Below are 14,707 nucleotides of genomic sequence, written 5' to 3' on the forward strand. Positions count from 1 at the left end.
TGTCTGACTGGCATAACCATTTACTGGTGGGCAGAGGGAAACTTTACTATGTCACTGAAATGTATTTCTGGGTTTAGCAGAGCTAAGTGCTTATTATATCTTTTCAAAAATAACCAAATATCTGCAGACTATTTAACTGAAAATAATTAAACATGGATTGTAACCAGCACTAAATTTTGGCAGAGGCCAGCGCTGTGGCGTAGTGGGTAGAGCCACCGCCTGGAATGCCAGCATCCCATATGGATGCCAGTTCTAGTCCCAGCTGCTTCACTTCTGATCCAGCTCTTTGCTATGGCCTGGGAAAGCAGTAGAGGATGGCCCAAGTCCATGGGCCCCTGCATCCATGTGGGAGCCCCAGAGAAGCTCCTGGCTCCTGGCTTCTAATGGGCACAGCTCTGGCCATTGCAGCCAACTGGGGAGTGAACCAGTGGATGGAAGACCTCCCTGCCTCTCCTTCTCTTTCTGTGTAACTCCTTCAAATAAATAAATACAATTTTTTTTTTTAAAAAAAGAGAACTACAGAGAGAAGTGAGAGAGCAAGAGAGTGCCTCTATCCATTGATTCACTCCCAAAATATTTTTTAATGATCCAATAGATGAAAAATAACCTCATTATTTTGGTTTGCACTTAGCCAATTATGAGTGCAATGGAGCATATTGTTACATTTATCAGCCAGTCCAGATGTTCTTTTAACACTGTCACAATTCTTTCTTTTGTGGTCAGGCTACTCTAAATGCCAGGAACACCCATTTTGGCAGCAGTAAACTTAATCAGTGGACCCTATGACAGATCAAAATCATTGAAACAGGACATAAATTTGTTGGCCCCCATCATGTCCTGATTTGATCTCTTCTCGGTCTTGGAAGATACACAGCTCAACTCCTGATACATGTATGTGTGCTGACCTGTCTTAGCCCTTAGGGTGACACAGGATTGGGCAAGGACAGGTACACACTGCTTTTTAATTCCCTAAAGAAAAGAAACAAATTAGTCAACTACTGTCCATACTTCAGTCACCTTGAAGAAAGCTCTGATGCCAAGGACTTTTTTTTTTTTTGTAAAATCGTGAGGCATCTGTTTTCCCATTTCTTCCCATTAAGTTGTTGAATGTGCATTACTCCCTCCCCCCATGTGATAGTTTAAGACTGAGTGAAAATTTTCAGATTTATTTGAATTCTGACATTAGTTCATTGAAATTACTTAATATTTACCAACACTGCACAGCTCAAATGTGCACAGAACTACCAAATGCCCACGTGTCAGTGCTAATACTGAGATTAAAGGCTGCATTTGATTTCTAAGCATGGAGGTGTTCTATGTTCCATTCAGCACAGTGCACAACTCTAGCTTACTGTGGGAACTTCAGACATCCAAATAAAAGCTGCCATCTGTTGTGTGCCTGTAGAGCTCGGCTTCTGTTTGGGTTTGTTTTTTCCCTTCACAAATGACCATTTGACCACAGAAAACTGGGCGTTCTCTGAATTTTATATATCTCTCTCTGAAGGACTAATTAGTTTTGAGAGCATATAAGTTCAAGTTACACACTTGTAAAAATTTGAGGGAATACCTTTTGAAAACTCTAATTGGAAATAATTTCACAGTTAGAGTCGCAAGAAAAATACTAGTATATAGAACACCCATTCCCCATTGACCTTGCTCACATGTTAACCACTTGCTCATTTGCTTTATCAATATGTATTTTTGAACGATTTGAGAATAACTTAATTGTTTTTGGTAGTTTTTTTATGTTAACAATTCTGTGATTATTTTCTGAATGTGGTAGCTAAGAGAACAGACTCTGAAACTAGACTATTGAACACTTGGTTGTACTACTCACTGTGACCTTGGACACATTAACTTCCCTGGGCCTCAATTTGCTCATCTGAAAAAGGTGGATACTATCACCTACCTAATAAGGTTTTTGTGAAGATTGCATGAGCTAATAATTCTGCAAATGCTTATGGCAACTTTGTCAGACATATAATGAGATTCCTATAAATGTTAGTGCTATTATTATTATTAAAGTTTTATGGGGGAAATCAAACTTATCAAGCTTCTCTCTCTCTCTCTCTCTCTCTCTCTCTCTCCCCCTCCCTCTCTCTCTCAGATTATTTATTTATTTTAAAGTCAGAGTTACAGAGAGGCAGAGGCAGAGAGAGAATCTTCCATCCACTGGTTCATTCCCCAGATGGCCACAATGGGCAGAGCTGTGCCAAAACAAAGCCAGGAGCCAGGAGCTTCTTCAACATGGGCACAGGGACCCAAGGACATGGACCATGTTCTTGTGCTTTCCCAGGCCACAGCAAAGACCTGGATGGTTTGTGGAGCACCCAGGACTTGAACCAGCATCCATATGGGATGCCAGCACTGTAGGCGGTGGCTTTACCAGCTATGCCACAGTACCAGCCCCATAGCAAGCTTTTCAAAGAAACTTGGTATTTATTAACATTGTTTTCAGTGGAATATTAGAGCTTGTTTTTAGCAATTAATCATCTATTTCCTGGGATAGTTTGGAGTAGATGTTATGACTAATCAAAAGCCATTTTCTTATTTGAAATTAGGTTACAGTTTTGCCATTCCCAGGTGTACAGTGGACATACATTCAAGAATTGAGGACTCGATTGATCCTGTCTATTCCCCTGATGGTAACAGGAGGTCTCTTCTCTTTACAAGACAGTTAAAACCCAGCCGGCGCCGCGGCTCACTAGGCTAATCCTCCGCCTTGCGGCGCCGGCACACCGGGTTCTAGTCCCGGTCGGGGCGCCGGATTCTGTCCTGGTTGCCCCTCTTCCAGGCCAGTTCTCTGCTGTGGCCTGGGAGTGCAGTGGAGGATGGCCCAAGTGCTTGGACCCTGCACACCATGGGAGACCAGGAGAAGCACCTGGCTCCTGGCTTCGGATCAGCGCGGTGGGCCGGCCGCAGCGCGCCAGCCGTAGCGCGCCAGCCGTGGCGGCCATTGGAGGGTGAACCAACAGCAAAAGGAGGACCTTTCTCTCTGTCTCTCTCTCTCACTGTCCACTCTGCCTATCAAAAAAATAAAATAAAATAAACAAGACAGTTAAAACCCAAGGTAACTGCCCTTTTGTACTGGTGTAAAGCAGAGTGGGTATACTGAAGTGGAATTAAAACAAATAGGTTATATGGAAATAGCCCATATTTTCTTTTTCAATCTAAGTTTTAAATCTGCCTAAGTTTTTAATTTTATTTGTGTGTTTTATTTAGGTTTTCATTTTTTCATATTCCAACCAGGAGCTAAGAACAATTGGGAACCGGTAAGCAATTATTTGACTACAAAGGGATAAAGCAGAGCTTTTTTTCATTTAAAAGAAAAAAACCCATATATAGTATTTTACTTACGTTCATTGCACAAAGTGAGTTCCGTTTTTTTAGAATTTCGACATTCAATAGTTTTTTTTACAATTTAAGATCCTAACATTTACAACTTTTTCTACTCCAGAAACCCTCACAAATTTTTCTTTTCATTGGCATAGAAACCAGTATTTCTGCACAATCAACTAGAATTTTTCCCTTTGTAATTCAAATCTCTTCTCTTTAAAATCAAAACACCAGAAAGCAAAATCCTCTACCTATCAGTCTCTGCAGCCGTGAAAGTATTTCTGTTGTAGAGCTACTTCAGCTACTTCAGACTCCAGATACGCTTTAATGGGTACTCAGCAGAATACTTTATAACAGCAACTTTGGGGGAAAGATCTGGGGGAAAAAATACATGGATACCAGGAAACAAATATGGCTAGTAACAATCACTTATGGTCATTAGAATGAATCTGATAGTGTTCTGGAACAACAGTGATTATAGCAGAGCTATTAAGTTTTTTTAAACGTTATTTATACCTGTTACATTGGCTTCTTATCCACTAATACTGAAGGCAGACGTCAGAGGCAAAAACCAGGACAAACAGGAAGACCATCAGCAGTGACTATCACCTTGTGCTTTCAGATGTATTTAACCATTTACATGTACAATGGTTCTTTCAATTCACATTTTTAGTAAGATGCTAACACAGTGCAGCAAATATACAAAGCACCTTACACACAATCCATGCAGAACACATGTAATTTGTTCTGAGATACAAATGAATAAAAACAAATCTAGGAGGAACAAATTTCAAAACACAGAGTGCTCTGTGCGTGACTCCATGTTCCAGGCCAGCTCTCTGCTGTGGCCAGGGAGTGCAGTGGAGGATGGCCCAGGTGCTTGGGCCCTGCACCCCATGGGAGACCAGGAAAAGCACCTGGCTCCTGGCTCCTGCCATCGGATCAGCGCGGTGCGCCGGCTGCAGCACGCCGGCCGCGGCGGCCATTGGAGGGTGAACCAACGGCAAAGGAGGACCTTTCTCTCTGTCTCTCTCTCTCACTGTCCACTCTGCCTGTCAAAAATAAAAAATAAAAAATAAAAATAAATATTGGAAGAAAAAAGTGGTAAGAAAACTGCTGCTGCATTCTCTGATCTCCATTTTACTGATCAGTCTCTATTCTGCCATGTAAGAATGGAGGTGATCCTCTCTGGAGCACACTGCCCAGTGATGGGCTGTTCCTGGGGCGGGTAGAGGTAGATGCTGTGTAACTTGAAGATAGTAGCTTTGTTTTTTGGAGTCTGCAAGTGCTGTCAATGAAGACAAATGCTGACTTGTTAGGATCACTGACAATTCCAGTCTTGTCCTTGTGGCTCAGTTTACGCACAAAGAGTTTTCTCCTAGACACCATGATGAACTCAAAATTGGCTTGAACACGCCTAAAAGGCTTATCAGATTCCTTCCCATTAGGAGACAGGAGACAATTTTTTCCATATCATTCGGAAGCCAAAGAATGAAATCCATCTTCTGAATACAGCCAATTACATCCCTTCTGATAGACTGGTATCGAGGAGCATGGAGCTGTACCAAAACCTTCTCTAAAACCTCGATGGAACTTTCTGAGAACAGCTAGAACCTCTCATACCTTTTAGGGTGTTTTCTTCATAATTATTTGCCATGACTGATATAACTTGATACCTTGAAAAGTGCTGTTTTTATTCTACTTCTCCTTGAATACAAAGCCAAAATACATCTTGAAGTCAACTGGTCAACTACATATTTTGAGGTGAGATTTATTTATTTATTTGAAAAGCCGAGTTAGAGCAAGTGAGCGAGCCATTTTCCATCTGATGGTTCACTCCCTAAATGGCCCTAATGGCTGGGGCTGGGTCAGGCTGGTCTTCTACACAGGTGCTGGGGTCCAAGGAGTTGGACCATCCTCTTCTGCTTTCCAAGGCCATTAGCAAGGAGCTGGATAGGAAGTGAAGCAGCCAGGACTCAAACCCGCACCAATATGAGATTCAGGAGATGCAGGTGTGGGCTTAACCCGCTATGCCACAGCACCAGACCGATTCTTCTTTCTTTCTAAGCTGAGCATGTAGTCTGTTCAGGGCTTATTTTGTCCAGGACTTTGAGTCTCCTATTTTGAAAAACAGGTGGTATTAAAGACTCTGGAGGGGCCTGTGGCTTAGCAGGCTAAGCCTCCACCTGTGGCACCAGCATTCCATATGGACACCGGTTCCGATTCCAGATGCTCCTCTTCTGACCCAGCTCTCTGCTTATGCCCTGGGTTTCCCCAGTGGAAGGAGATGGCCCAAGTGCTTGGGACCCTGCATCCATGTGGGGGACCCAGAAGAAATTTCTGGTTCCTGGCTTCGGGCTGGCTCAGCTCTGGCCATTGCAGCCATTTGGGGATCAAACCAGCAGGTAGAAGACTTTTCTGTCCCCCCTTCCTCACTGTAACTCTGCCTCTAAAATAAATAAATGAATAAATAAATAAAATATATTTTTAAAAAAGCCTTTGGAAATCATGACTAAACTGTGGGCACTTTTTCTTAACACTCGAGAACAACAAATAAGTCATTTTTTTCCTGCTAATGTAACAGCTAAAATCACAACTGTAACCCCACAACTGCATCCTCTGGCAATATTAGGAAACTGCCACCTTACAGGGTCAAGAAACAAGCTGCTGTCCAATCACGTTCATAATGATGTTTGCCATCAGGTGGGGAGGAAGGAAAGCAAGAAAATAGTTGAACTAACTTTCTGGAAAGCACATTTGGCTCAACTGCCAAAACAAAGGCTTTGGGGGAGACAAAAAGTCTGTTACTAGGATTGGTGTGTAATTAAGTGTGGGGAGCGGTCCGGACTGGACTGAGTTACTGGAATTGGGACTTATTCTGTGCATCTGCTCTCCCACAATATGGCGCTGGGAGAGAAGTAAACAGCTTCCGCACAGCTGCCTCCAGTTCAACTAATAAACTGTAGGACTTGCTCCTGATTGGAGGAGAGCAGCATACTCGGCGTGTGGGCAGCCGAGTTGGGATTGGCGGAGGAGGACTATAAAGGAGGAGAGAGACGGCATGCACCGGGAACATCTAAGGGGAACATCTAAGGGGAACACCTGTGCAGCCCCCGAGAAGAGCCGGCCGGCGGTGTGCCGCTCCCCTGCGGAAGTGGGGAATGTGGCCAGGGGGAACTGCCCTTCCACGGAGGTGGAAGGGATAGTAGCCAACCCGGGAAGAACCAGCAGCAAACCCGGGGAGGGCCGAGCAGACGAAAGAACAGCGCAGGGTCCTGTGTTGCTCCTCCACGAAGAGGGGGAGCGACAATTAAGCACAGCTGACTGCAGCCCAATCCTTTTTTTTTTTTTTTTTTTTTTTTTTTTTTTTTTTTTTTTTGAAGGCAGAGTGGACAGTGAGAGAGACAGAGAGAAAGGTCTTCCTTTGCAGTTGGTTCACCCTCCAATGGCCGCTGCAGCTGGCCGTGGTGCACCGCGCTGATCCGAAGCCAGGAACCAGGTACTTCTCCTGGTCTCCCATGGGGTGCAGGGCCCAAGGACTTGGGCCATCCCCCACTGCACTCCCTGGCCACAGCAGAGAGCTGGCGCCTGGAAGAGGGGCAACCGGGACAGAATCCGGCGCCCCGACCGGGACTAGAACCCGGTGTGCCGGCGCCGCAAGGCGGAGGATTAGCCTAGTGAGCCACGGTGCCGGCCCCTCTCCCTTTTATTTTAAAAACAGGGATCAAGAAAAGGATCCGGGCGTGGCAAATGTGATCCTTGCTTTCCAGATACAAGACAAAACCACAAACTGAAAAAAGGGTTGATGACGACACTGAGCATCCCGTTGGATATTATCCAGCCGGATCCATGGCTAATTGTTAGTTCCTGCAGACGTCACTATTGCTATGTATTGGCACTGCTTGTTATTCTTGCATTTGATGGGGAGGCACGAGGAAAGGGCAAAATCGGTAGCGAAGGAAGGGGCGAGGGTTTCCAGGGTTTTCCTTGCCATGAACTGGAGGTATATCGGGTGTGGACAGCTGTTGCCCAAAGGAGCCACGAGGGACCACAGCGAGGTTAGGACCAACTTCCCGCCACTCCGGTTTGCTCCCCCAGGCGACTGCCAGCGCTGCTGCCCAGGCGAACCGTGAGGGCAGAAGGAACGGGGCTAGGTGATAGGGCGTTGTGCAAGTCTTCCGGCGGTGCTGAGGCCTGATTAACGCCCGGGATTTAACACCGCAGCCCTGCGATGAGCCCCACATTCCCCGGGAGCTTTGCCTTCGAGTGCGCCCCGTTCAAGGTTCTGGGGAGTGCGGTCCACCCTCCCGGGAGAATGGCCGGGGCAGGGGGGCGCCCGGGACCGCCTCACCCTCGCCTCTGGCGGCCGGGCTCCATCGCACCACCGGAGCCACAGGGCTGCTCGGGTTCGCCCTCAATTCATCCTGGAAACAACCCCCGCCCGGGTAGAGGGGGCGGGAGGGGGTAAATGCCAGGAGCCGTGGGAAGGGAAGAAAGAAACCCGGTCACAGCGATTGCGTGTTCAGGAAAGCCCGCGCACCCACCCCCCTCCCCATTCCCCACAACAACTAAGTTCTGGGACTCCGGAGGGGCGCGCCTGTCGAGCGGATAGCGTCTCCCGAGGGCGGCGGGCCGGGCGCTGCGGCCTCCAGCTGCAGCCCCTGCAGCCCGCGGGCATAGCGGCGGCGCAGCGGGTGCGGCGTGCAGGGAACGCCAGCCGCCACGGCGCCCCTCCGTGCCCGCCACAGCGCGCGCTGAGGCGCAGCGGCCGCTGGGACCCACAGTGCGGCTCGGCGCGGGCGGCGGCGAAGGGAAGCGAGGAGGGAGACGCGAAGGTGGGCGCCCGCGGGCAGGCGGGGCCGCGCTCGGCGCCGGGAATAAGGCAGTTTCGGCTCGGGCGCCCGCGCGCTCGCTCGTCTCCTTCCCCGGCCGCGGCGGGGCTCTCGGGGGCGGAGGCGCCGGAGCCCTGAGGCGGGGAAGCCCGAGCGTCCGCGGCGCCACAGCCTCGTCCCCGCACCGGCGGCTGAGGAAGCCGTTGCCTTTCAATTTTTTTTTTTTTTTAATTCTAAAAAGCCTTTTGTTTCTTTAGTAAGGTTGAGAAAGAGGCTTTTCCTCTTTTAATGGGACTGATTCCTGTATCTTATCTGTGAGGAGCCACGGGCCGTTTTTTATGAGGAAAGAGTGGGAATGCCCAGTCTAGGCTTAGGACATTGTTTTATTTCAGCCGTCACTTACTAAGAATGTTCCAGCTGCTTCATGTGCCCCAATCAATAGTCTGCGAAATGTTCCTGAATGTTTCTCTCAGGAAAACGCTGGATTCTGAGCCTTCGTGAATGACTAGCTAGGTAGCTGAGGGAGTTCGTCGGCTTCAATCTGTGTAGAATTTGAATACTCACCCGGCCGCTTATTTTTAAAAACAAGTGTCTGTAATGTGCTTGTATTGCTTTTTCGCATTTTTTTCTAAAGTAGAATATGAAAAAAAATTTTGTTTGACTCTAATGGAGGTTTGTCCCCTCTTGTCTGAGCTGACTTGGGCAGTGACCCTTGGCTGTGTTAACCCCATGCCTTCAGGTGATTATCTGTGTGTTGGAGAAGCTTAGGCACATCTGTTCCCCATGACTGTATTGTGGTCCCTCTGTGACCTCGCTGTGCTTCCTTAATATGCTGAGTTCCTTGCTATGGAAAATGAGGCGTTTTGGATGCAAGGTTTAGAGAAACAGCTGGTAAGCATGTATATGCCGACCTTTTGCCTGCAAACGCCGTGTGAGTTAATGGAGCTAATACAGCCTGAGCATTCATTTGTTTCATGAAGTGTGATAGCGGAGGTGTAAAAGGCATCACATCCTGTACCATTGCCTCTCAGCTTATCTAAGCATCGTTTAGAAATGGTCATTTGCCTGACTAGTAAGCCTGTGCTCTTCATGTTCCTAAATTCAGTACATGAAATTCACGACCCCCCCCCCCCCCCCCGGTGTTACTTTCCTTCAACTGCCTAGGATTAGTAATTCACTGTCACTGACTGGAAAGTTTCAAGGAGCTTAATTTCCCAGATTGTTGCCACCTGAAAGACCTGTACATTTCTTACCGCGGGGCTGTTCAAGCGGAAGTGTTTCTCTGACTTGATGATGTTCTGAAACAGATTTCCGAAGAATCAGAGGACTCCATTGTGGAACAGTAGAGATGCCTCTGCCTGAGGGATGCCTCTGGACCAACCAAGTCTTCAGGGAGGATTACAGTGAGACGGCTTGAGAGTGTGACCCGTGTCTGTGAAGCCAAGGCCCGGATGCACTGCTGTGATGAGGTATCAGTCACTTGGACATGATAAGTGAGAAGAGGAATTGATTTGTTGCTTTGTAGCATGTTTTTATCTTCAATATGGGAAACACTAGAATTTACTGCAGATGCATTTACAACTGATGAGTGCTCATAGTATGCATGATTCTGGGACTTTCTGTTTAACAATGTTGCTATCAAGTGTCTATTGAGTATAGTAGCTATATTAGTAGTAATGAGATTCATGTCAGAGCATTTATACAGATGAATTACCACTCAAAACCATTCATTCAGGAAAAGCGTTTTGAGACCCCTTTTTGTACTGAAGTTCTGGACTGGGGATATAGATAAGAATGCTGTCCTTGGGCTTAAAGGGAACCCTCCTAGGTTTGCATAATGTAGTTTTTAAACTATTCGTTGAGCCCTGCATGCTACAGGCATATGTCAGTGGGTGATGGAGGAGTGGAGGGAAAAGGTGCATTATGGAATGGCATTGAAGTTCTGTAGCTGTTCTTCAACCAAAGCCCCCTGCTTTTATCTTATTTTAGATATTAGGTTTAGTATTTTGTAGTATAATTTAAATATAATTTACGTAGAGGAATGTGTACATGTTGGCAACATTTATTGTATATATAATATACATATAGGTATATGTAAAATGCATATTTATGTGCATACTTATATATTACATATATGAATATCTCTTGGGACCATTCAGCACAAGATAGAAAATGTTTCCACCATCCCAGAAAGTTCCTTGGTTCCTCAGCCAGGCTTAGTCCTCTCCCCTAGAAGTGACTGCTATTCTGATTTCAGTCAGCATTTTTTTGTCTTATAGATGAAATCTTTGGCTTAAAAATGTCCCTATTTGTTTAAGTTTTCAAATTCTTTAGTGTTTGGTGCTTTTCTGTTGACAAAGTACTTTCACACAAGCTTATCTATTATTATTTGATTTACCTGACATTTAATAGGCACTTGTGTGGATGAAAGATGAATAGGAGAGCCCTTGCTTTGCATTGCTGATAATGTGGTGGGGACAAGATATGTATTTCATTAAGCTACCGAAAAATGCAAGGAAAATCCCTTGATAGAACATCACAAGCAAAGAGTACAGAGATCAGGCTTTATCCCTAAAAGGGGGGGGGAGGTTGTGGAAGTGCTGACATTGAACCCTAATACTGATGGATATGTACAGTTTTGATAGGCAAGAGATTTTGGGGATAGGGCATTCTAAAGTGAAGGTGCATAAAATATCTGGAAGAATATATTGTACCTGCAGAGAAACACTGGATCCTAGTAAAAAGGGATTCCTAAAAACCATTCTAACATTTCTACTTTTTTGAGTTTGTGTTGTTTCATGAATGAGTTTTGTGAATCTGATATTTGTGTTGTGGAATTCTCTTGTGTTTTTCTTTTGTTCATATTTTAAAAAGTCATCGAGGGGCAGGCATCTGGCCTAGCAGTTCAGATGCCTGCAACCCATATGGGAGTGCCTGGGTGTGATACCCACCTCAAGCTCATGAGTACAGCTTACTGCTAATGCAGATTTTAGGAGGCAGCTGTCAAGTAATTGGGCTGGTGCTACCCACATAGGAGACCTGGATTGTGTTCCTACCTTTGGCCCAACCCATTCCTAGCCAATACAGACATCTGGGGAATGAACCAGTGGATGAGAGCTCAATCTGTGTATCTATCTCTGTGCCTCAAAAAATTAAACTTTTTAGAAAGATTTTATTTAATCAATATAAATTTCATAGGTACAGATTTTGGATTATAGTGGTTCTTCCCCCCATACTCACTCTCCCACCCCCACTCCTGTCCCACCTCCTATATCATTCTTCACTAAGATTCATTTTTAATTATCTTTATATATAGAAGATCAACTCTGTAAGTAAAGATTTGAACAGTTTTCACCCACATAGACACACAAAGTATAAAGTACAGTTTGAAGACTAGTTTTACCATTAATTCTCATACTACAACTCATTAAGGACAGAGGTCCTACATGGGGAGCAAGTACACAGTGACTCCTATTGTTGATTTAACAATTGACACTCTTATTTATGATGTCAGTGATCACCCAAAGCTCTTGTCATGAAATGCCAAGGCTATGGAAGCCTTTTGAGTCCACAAACTCCATCAGTATTTAAACAGGGGCCATAAGCAAAGTGGAAGTTCTCTGCTCCCTTCAGAGAAAGATACTTCCTTCTTTGATGGCCCTTCTTTCCACTGGGATCTCACTCACAGAGATCTTTCATGTAGGCCTTTTTTTTTTTTTTTTTTTTTTTTTTACCACAGTGTCTTGGCTTTCCATGCCTGTAATGCTCTCATGGGCTTTTAGTCAGATCTGAAAGCCTTAAGGGCTGATTCTGAGGCAAGAGTGCTGTTTAGGGCATTTGTCATTCTATGAGTCTGCTGTGTGGCCTGCTTCCCATGTTGGAACATTCTTTCCTTTTTAATTCTATCTGTTGTTATTAGCAGACACTTGGTCTTATTTATGTGATCCCTTTAACACTTATTCCTATCTTTATGATCAGTTATGCACTTAAAATGTTACTTTATCTAGTAAGATGGTATTAGTACCTGCAAACTTAATGGGATTTGGAGTCCCATGGTAAGTTTTTAGCTTTACCCTTAGGTGTAAGTCGGTGGGAATGTGTGCCGAATTGTACATCTCCTCCCTCTCTTATTCCCACTCTTATAAATAAAAATTTTTTAAATAAAATAAAAATTAGTCATTAAGTGTGTAGCAGATTCTCATTAGTGAAAATAAATGCACATATATTGTATCCTCATAAATTTTCTGAGGAAATTCAGCATTTTAACATAAATGTAAGCTTTTTGCTATCTACGTTTATGTTCATAATCTTTGTCCATTTATTTTTAGAAAGGCCTACCTCTTATAAGATTTATTTATTTATTTGAAAGCATTGGAGAGAGATTTTCTGTCTGTTGGTTCACTCCCCAAGTGGCCACAATGCCTGGGTTGGACCAGGCTGAAGCCAGAAGCCAGGAGCCTGGAGCTTCATCTGAGGATCCCTGTGAGTGTAGCGACCCAAACACTTTGCCATCTTCTGCTACTTTGCCAAGCACATTAGCAGGGTGCTGGATCCGAAGTGGAGCAGCAGTGTTTAGGAATCTATCCATTTCTTCTAGGTTTATGAGTTTGTTGGCATACAGTTCTTTGTAGTAATTTCTGATGATTCTTTTTATTTCTGTGGGTCTGTTGTTACATTTCCTATTTCATCTCTAATTGTATTGATTCAGGTGTTCTCTCTCCCTTTTTGGTTAGTTGGACCAGCAGTGAGTCAATTTTGTTTATTTTTTCAAAACTCTAACTCTTCATTTTGCTGATCTTTTGTATTTTTTTAATTCAATTTTGTTGATTTCTTTAATTTTAATTACTTCTTTTCTCCTAGTAGTTTTGAGTTTGGTTTGCTGTTGTTTTTGTAGATCCTTGAGATGCATTGAGAGCTCATTTCTATGATGCCTTTCCAATTTCTTGATATAGGCACTAATTGCTGTAAACTATCCTCTTAACACTGCTTTTGCTGTATCCCATAGGTTGTGATATGTTGTGTTGTCATCTTCATTTGTTTCCATAATTTTTTTGATCTCTCTTTTGGTTTCTTAAATGACCCACTGTTCATTCAGAAGCATGTTGTTCAGTCTCCATATGTTTGCTTATATTCTGGAGATCCCTGAGTTACTGATTTCCAGCTTCACTCCATTGTGGTATGAGAAGATGCATGGTATGATTTCAATTTTTTTTTTGAATTTGCTGAGACTTGCTTTATGGCCTAGTATGTGGTCAGTCCTAGGGAAAGTTCCATGTACTGGTGAGAAGATTGTAAATTCTTTACGTGTAGGATGAAAAGTTCTGTAGGTATCTGTTGGGTCTTTTTGGTTTATAGTGTCAATTAAATTTGCTGTTTCCTTGCTGATTTTCTGTCTGGTTTATCTTTCTATTGCTGAAAGTGGAGTATTGAAGTCCCCCATTACTATTGTATTGGAGTCTATGCCTCCCTTTAGATCCCTTAACATTTCTTTTAAATAATCAGGTGTCCTGTGATCAGGTGCATATACATTTAAAATAGTGACATCTTCCTGTTAAATTGATCATTTAATCATTACATAGTGCCCTTCTTTGTCTCTCTTAACAGTTTTTGTGTTAAAGTCTATTTTGTCTGATATCAGAATGCCTACACCATCTCTTTTCTTGGTTTCTGTTGGCATGGGATATCTTTTTTCATACTTTCACTTTCAGTCTTCATGCATCTTTGTTGGTGACATGTATTTCTTGTAGGCAGCAAATAGATGGGTTTTGTTTTTTAATCCATTGAGCCAGTCTGTACTTTTAAATGGAGCGTTGAGACCATTTATAATCAAGATGACTATTGATAAGTAACAACTTTGCCCTGCCATTTTCCAAAAATATTCCTTTTTTTTTTTTTTTTTACTTTGGATTTCCTTTGAACTTTTACTGAGATGTTTTCTTCCTTTACCTTCTTTTGTAGTGATGACCATGTTTCTGTTTCCTTTTTTTATTTTTTATTTAGTAAATATAAATTTTCAAAGTACAGTTAATTGATTACAGTGGTTCTCCCCCCCCATAATTTCCCTGCCACTCACACCCCTCCCATCTCCCGCTCCCTCTCCCATTCCATTCACATCAAGATTCATTTTCAATTACCTTTATATAGAGAAGATCAATTCAGTATATATTAAGTAAAGATTTCATCAGTTTGCACCCACACAGAAACACAAAGTGTAAAATACTGTTTCAGTACTAGTTATAGCATTACTTCACATTGGACAACACACTAAGGACAGATCCCACATGAGGAGTAAGTACACAGTGACTCCTGTTGTTAACTTAACAATTTGACACTCTTGTTTATGGTGTCAGTATTCTCCCTAGGCTCTAGTCATGAGTTTCCAAGGCTATGGAAGCCTTTTGAGTTTGCCAACTTTGATCTTATTCTGACAGGGTCATAGTCAAAGTGGAAGTTCTCTCCTCCCTTCAGAGAAAGGTACCTCCTTCTTTGATGGCCCTATTCCTTCCACTGGGATCTCACTCACTGAGATCTTCCATTTA

The 14,707-nt window shown here is 43.7% G+C and overlaps 1 protein-coding gene and 1 pseudogene across 4 annotated transcripts in view; one reads left to right on the plus strand and one right to left on the minus strand.

Moving 5' to 3' along the window:
• Positions 1 to 4,490: 4,490 nt before the first annotated feature.
• Positions 4,491 to 7,158, minus strand: LOC100351576 (uncharacterized protein C6orf62 homolog pseudogene; annotated as a pseudogene).
• Positions 7,159 to 7,270: 112 nt separating this feature from the next.
• The window catches only part of LOC100353264 (lactase/phlorizin hydrolase), a 96,476-nt gene continuing 89,039 nt past the window's right edge, over positions 7,271 to 14,707 (plus strand). The window contains exons 1-2 of one of the 4 annotated variants that reach the window (XM_070071552.1): positions 7,271 to 7,394; positions 9,476 to 9,637. The gene's annotated coding sequence lies outside the window, so the exon portion shown is untranslated. Of the gene's footprint in view, positions 7,395 to 8,045; positions 8,172 to 8,214; positions 8,908 to 8,942; positions 9,060 to 9,475; positions 9,638 to 14,707 lie in introns of those variants that run through there. The other 3 variants (XM_070071554.1, XM_070071555.1, XM_070071556.1) reach the window with 3 other exon arrangements.

This window comes from Oryctolagus cuniculus, chromosome 3, assembly GCF_964237555.1.
Source record: "Oryctolagus cuniculus chromosome 3, mOryCun1.1, whole genome shotgun sequence".
Lineage (NCBI taxonomy): Eukaryota > Metazoa > Chordata > Mammalia > Lagomorpha > Leporidae > Oryctolagus > Oryctolagus cuniculus.